We start from the raw sequence: 6,000 nt of genomic DNA on the forward strand, positions 1-6,000 counted from the left end.
CTGTAGTGAGATACGTCGGGCAAGTAGATAGTCTAACTGCTCCAAACCACTGTGTGTTTGCTTGGGCAAGTGTGGGCATATTTATACCTTGAAGGTGCCGAGTTTGACGTAAAGGTGGACATAATAACGTCATCAAAGAGTCTCAGTTCTTTGAAAACTCTATGAGTTCTTGGACAAATCAATATTCAAGCAAGGGGAAGCCCCTACCTGCTGAAGCCGAGTTTTCCAAGAAATCGTTGTGGATTTTCGGAACTAGTGGAAGTAGCCATGAAGTATTTGGACTGCATGGGCTATGTCTAAATATGGTTAAGATTTCTATGCCTATATAAGAACAAGGTTCTTTATACCTATATAAGGGCATGAATCGGGAAAATTACACTAGGGTCCTAAAATGCTATACAACACCCACTCCACTTTATTATGTTCGACATTGCTAAAATTAAGCACTAAAACATATCTAAAGCATGTGTTTACAATCCCACCCAAAAATACATGAAATGATTTTGAAAATGGTTGTACACATAAAATGAGCATTTGTACTGTACGCATTTAAAAGTAATGATTTCAATTCAAGCATAAAGTATGATATTGGCAATGCTAACTTAATGAATCATAACGTTTACAGTTATGAAATGGCTCTAAATACAGAAAAAAGGTCGAGACCATCCCATAGCAGAATATATAATCAATCAATCAATCAATCAATCAATCAAAGCATTTGTAAAGTGCGCTACTCACCCGTAGGGTCTCAAGGTGCTCAGGGAAGGGGGTCCGCTACCGCTCGGACAGCCAGGTCTTGAGTTGCTTCCTGAAGGAGAGGTGGTCTTGGGTCAGGCGGAGGTGGATGGGGAGGGAGTTCCACGTCTTGGCAGCCAGGTAGGAGAAGGATCTTCCTCCCGTTGTGACTTTTCGGATGCGGGGAAGGCGGCAAGGGCGTGGCTGGTCGATCGTAGATGGCGGGTGGGTGTGTAGACGGTCAGACTGTCATTTAGGTATCTTGGGCCTTGGTTGTGGAGACCTTTGTGTGCGTGGGTGAGGAGTCGGAATGTGATTCTCTTGCTGATGGGGAGCCAGTGCAGGTTTCTCAGGTGTTCAGCGATGTGGCTGTGTCGGGGGATGTCCAGGATGAGGTGTGCCGAGGCGTTCCGGATGCGTTGGAGTCTCTTCTGAAGTTTGGCTGTGGTTCCGGCATAGAGGGAGTTGCCGTAGTCCAGACGGCTGGTGACGAGGGCCTGGGTGACCGTCTTCCTCGTTTCGGTGGGGATCCACCGGAAGATCTTACGTAGCATGCCGGGGATGTTGAAGCATGACGAGGAGACGGCGTTGACTTGTCTGGTCATGGAGAGGGAGGAGTCCAGGATGAAGCCCAGGTTGCGTGGGTGGTCTGTCGGTTTGGGTGCGCTGCCCAGGGCAGGGGGCCACCAGGAGTCGTCCCAGGTGGAGGGCGAAGAACCCAGGATGAGGACTTCCGTCTTATCTGAGTTCCGTTTCAGGCGGCTGTTCATCATCCACTCGGCTACGTCTTTCATACCTTCGTGTAGGTTGGTTCTGGCGGTGGCGGGGTCGTTGGTGAGGGAGAGGATCAGCTGGGTGTCGTCGGCGTAGGAGATGATGTTGAGGTTGTGTTGGTGTGCGATGGCCACAAGGGGGCTCATGTAGATGTTGAACAGCGTGAGGATGAGTGATGATCCTTGGGGTACGCCGCAGATGACTTCAGTGGCCTCGGATCTGAACGGGGAGAGGCGGACTCTCTGGGTTCTTCCGGCGAGGAAGGAGATGATCCACTTCATTGCCTTCCCTTGGATCCCGATGTTGCTGAGGCGTTGTACTAGGGTGTGGTGGCAGACCGTGTCGAACGCCGCGGAGAGGTCCAGGAGGATGAGGACCGCTGTTTCTCCGTTGTCGATTTAGAAAAGTGGGTGGTGATGAACAGAGTGTCTGAATTAAGCAGACCACTCTTACCCAGTCCAAAGATCAGGGCTTGATCCATCACCGTTATTTATCTCACTGCACCATCCCAGCTCAGAACCTGGCTATATGCAAATCAGTCTGCCCCTGGCCCAGTGCATCATGGGAACAGGGCAGACTAAACTACCAAGCCAATTCTTCACCAGAAAGGAGACAAGCTAGCGGAGCCCGGTTTCTGGCATTTCAGCCGTCTTCGGCCCGGCTTGCTTGAATCCTGATGGTGCAGTGAGAAAGGGACTCATGTCTGAGTATACCCTGCCACACCTATAGTGGACAAAAACGATTCAGAAAAGGGGGTGGTGATGAACAGAGTGTCTGAATTAAGCAGACCACTCTTACCCAGTCCAAAGATCAGGGCTTGATCCATCACCGTTATTTATCTCACTGCACCATCCCAGCTCAGAACCTGGCTATATGCAAATCAGTCTGTCCCTGCCCCAGTGCATCATGGGAACAGGGCAGACTAAACTACCAAGCCAATTCTTCACCAGAAAGGAGACAAGCTACCGGGGACCGGTTTCTGGCATTTCAGCCATCTTCGGCCCGGCTTGCTTGAATCCTGATGGTGCAGTGAGAAAGGGACTCATGTCTGAGTATACCCTGCCACACCTATAGTGGCCAAAAACGATTCAGAAAAGGGGGTGGTGATGAACAGAGTGTCTGAATTAAGCAGACCACTCTTACCCAGTCCAAAGATCAGGGCTTGATCCATCACCGTTATTTATCTCACTGCACCATCCCAGCTCAGAACCTGGCTATATGCAAATCAGTCTGTCCCTGGCCCAGTACATCATGGGAACAGGGCAGACTAAACTACCAAGCCAATTCTTCACTAGAAAGGAGACAAGCTACCGGGGACCGGTTTCTGGCATTTCAGCCATCTTCAGCCCGGCTTGCTTGAATCCTGATGGTGCAGTGAGAAAGGGACTCATGTCTGAGTATACCCTGCCACACCTATAGTGGCCAAAAACGATTCAGAAAAGGTGGTGGTGATGAACAGAGTGTCTGAATTAAGCAGACCACTCTTACCCAGTCCAAAGATCAGGGCTTGATCCATCACCGTTATTTATCTCACTGCACCATCCCAGCTCAGAACCTGGCTATATGCAAATCAGTCTGTCCCTGGCCCAGTACATCATGGGAACAGGGCAGACTAAACTACCAAGCCAATTCTTCACTAGAAAGGAGACAAGCTACCGGGGACCGGTTTCTGGCATTTCAGCCATCTTCAGCCCGGCTTGCTTGAATCCTGATGGTGCAGTGAGAAAGGGACTCATGTCTGAGTATACCCTGCCACACCTATAGTGGCCAAAAACGATTCAGAAAAGGTGGTGGTGATGAACAGAGTGTCTGAATTAAGCAGACCACTCTTACCCAGTCCAAAGATCAGGGCTTGATCCATCACCGTTATTTATCTCACTGCACCATCCCAGCTCAGAACCTGGCTATATGCAAATCAGTCTGTCCCTGGCCCAGTGCATCATGGGAACAGGGCAGACTAAACTACCAAGCCAATTCTTCACCAGAAAGGAGACAAGCTACCGGGGACCGGTTTCTGGCATTTCAGCCATCTTCGGCCCGGCTTGCTTGAATCCTGATGGTGCAGTGAGAAAGGGACTCATGTCTGAGTAAATCCTGCCACACCTATAGTGGCCAAAAACGATTCAGAAAAGGGGGTGGTGATGAACAGAGTGTCTGAATTAAGCAGACCACTCTTACCCAGTCCAAAGATCAGGGCTTGATCCATCACCGTTATTTATTTCACTGCACCATCCCAGCTCAGAACCTTGCTATATGCAAATCCATTGTCGAGCAGGGATCTGATGTGCGATGAGGGCGGTCTCGGTGCTGTGGTTGGCCCGGAAGCCTGACTGTGAGTGGTCGAGGGATCCATTGATCTCGAGGAAGGCGACCAACTGTCTGTTGACGGTCTTCTCAATGACTTTGGCGAGATGGGTCGGTAATTTTTGATTTCGGTGGGGGTCCGCTGATGGTTTCTTCAGTAGGGCGCTGAGTTCGGCGTGCTTCCAGCTCTCTGGGAAGGTGGCGGTGTCGAAGGAGGCATTGATGATGTCCCCCAGGTGTGGTACGATGACGGAGTCGGCCTTCTTGAAGACGTGGTGAGGGCATGGGTCGGTTGGAGATCCGGAGTGGATGGAGTTCATCGTGCTGATGGTGTCTTCGGTGTTGACCGAGGTCCAGGCACAGATGGTGGTGGTGGGGGGCGTTGGTGCGGTCGTAGGGTGCGTCTGTTTTGGTTTGTTGATAAGTTCAATATTGTTTCTAGGAGTATTCAAAGAACTCTTGTTCTCTAAGAATAGTTCTACTTTAAGCAGAATACCGTGTGCCAAAGTTCAATTTTGGAAAAAAGTCTAATCAAATCGTAGAAAAATAGAGTTCCAAACTTAGAAGTTTTTGTTTTGAAAAACGAAGGTTGAATTCAAAGTTGATAGAACGCTATGTGCATATTTCAAAAGTTATTCTCGGTGTCAAGAGAAAACATTAAGTCTTCTAAGCTGGCAAAAAAACCATCGACCACAGTAGGTGAGAGTAGGTGAGAGTTTAACCACTTCATTAAGTAGATTATTCGTACACAGATGAGAAGCATTGCGGTCAGTGTCAGCCGCATTAGCAATGTTCGCAGTAGATGGTACCTGTGTGCCTGTTGGTCCGCGTATCTCACCCTCAGCTGGAATTGCCAGTGAGACCTCAAGGAATGCCATCATCAGGATTGGGAGCCATTGGGGACAACACAATGCATGAGCTGTTACCGAACCAAGCAAAGCATCAACATCCGTTGGCAGTGCTGATGGAAGTGTCAGACAAATATCCAACACGCATTTCTCTCCACAAAGCAGGCATCATAGAACAGGTAAGATGCAATCTTGCCAGATTGGTCTGAACGACAGGAACCACGTGGTATTCAGATATCTCAAACGAGCCAAGCCAAGAATCTGTGTTATGCGCTCACGATATGGCATTGCCAGAAGAGTATTCTCCATGGTAATCTGGGTATCGCTGGGAACTGGACTTGCCATATCGGAGCAGAAGGAAAAAAATAGTATCCCTGCTACGAGTCCCAAGATGAGAATCAGGTCGCCGAACCCAGAGTGCACGAAGTTTGGAAAAATGCCTAGGACTGCTTCAAAAGGTGCTAACAGTCCCGAAGAAATCGTCTTAAATACATGTACAATACCACTGGTATCAGACATGTTTAAGATACGACCTAGCATTTCCGCGAAATGTATGGGGCTGTTTGTTGATAATAAGGCATGTATCTCTGCAGAGGACCATGCAACTTGCAGATCATACGAGGTCACTGGCACAGTTTTTTGTAAAAGAATTGCTTTCATTCTGCTTAAAGTATCAATTTGTATATAAGAAATGTTCAGTGAAGGCCAAAGCGGCAACTCCCCGTCTGCCTTAGTTTTTGGAAACAAGACTTGCATACAGCAAGTGGCCTGGCTGACACACTAACGAGATAAGCTATTTCTGGCATCATTCCATAACAGCTGTGAACATTCAACATTATGTAGCTCCCATTGGAAAGCTGTCTAAAAATTTGATCTATCACAGCTGCTAGGGAAGCCTGCAGGTGGCATGATAAGTTGGTTGAAGAACCATCACAGGCTCGATGTAAATTAATACCCTGACATAGAAGTGTACCGCTCAATGTGGTTTTGCAATTTTTACCACTAAGAAATTCCTCCTTTTCCCCACTCCAACATTTGTGTGTGTATGGTAAATCCCAGGTCAACTTTATGTATTCTTTACCCAACCTTTCATACAGGCCTGCTGGTATGTGTTTTAAGCAATACTGAAACTGGAAAATCGTCACTGTTATCGTGATGGTGCCATGTATTATCCATTCTACGCCTGGTTTCCCAGAAACCGTTAATGGTAATCCTTCCAGTTTTTCTATGCTCAGCACCGTATAGTCTGCTCCCCTCTGTGCCAAAGAGATGTGTAAGGTTAAATCCAGTAAACAATGAAGTGGTGTTGATTAGACACCAAGGCAAATAGCCTGAACAA

This window comes from Lissotriton vulgaris, chromosome 1_1, assembly GCF_964263255.1.
Source record: "Lissotriton vulgaris chromosome 1_1, aLisVul1.2, whole genome shotgun sequence".
In the NCBI taxonomy this organism is placed as follows: Eukaryota; Metazoa; Chordata; class Amphibia; order Caudata; family Salamandridae; genus Lissotriton; species Lissotriton vulgaris.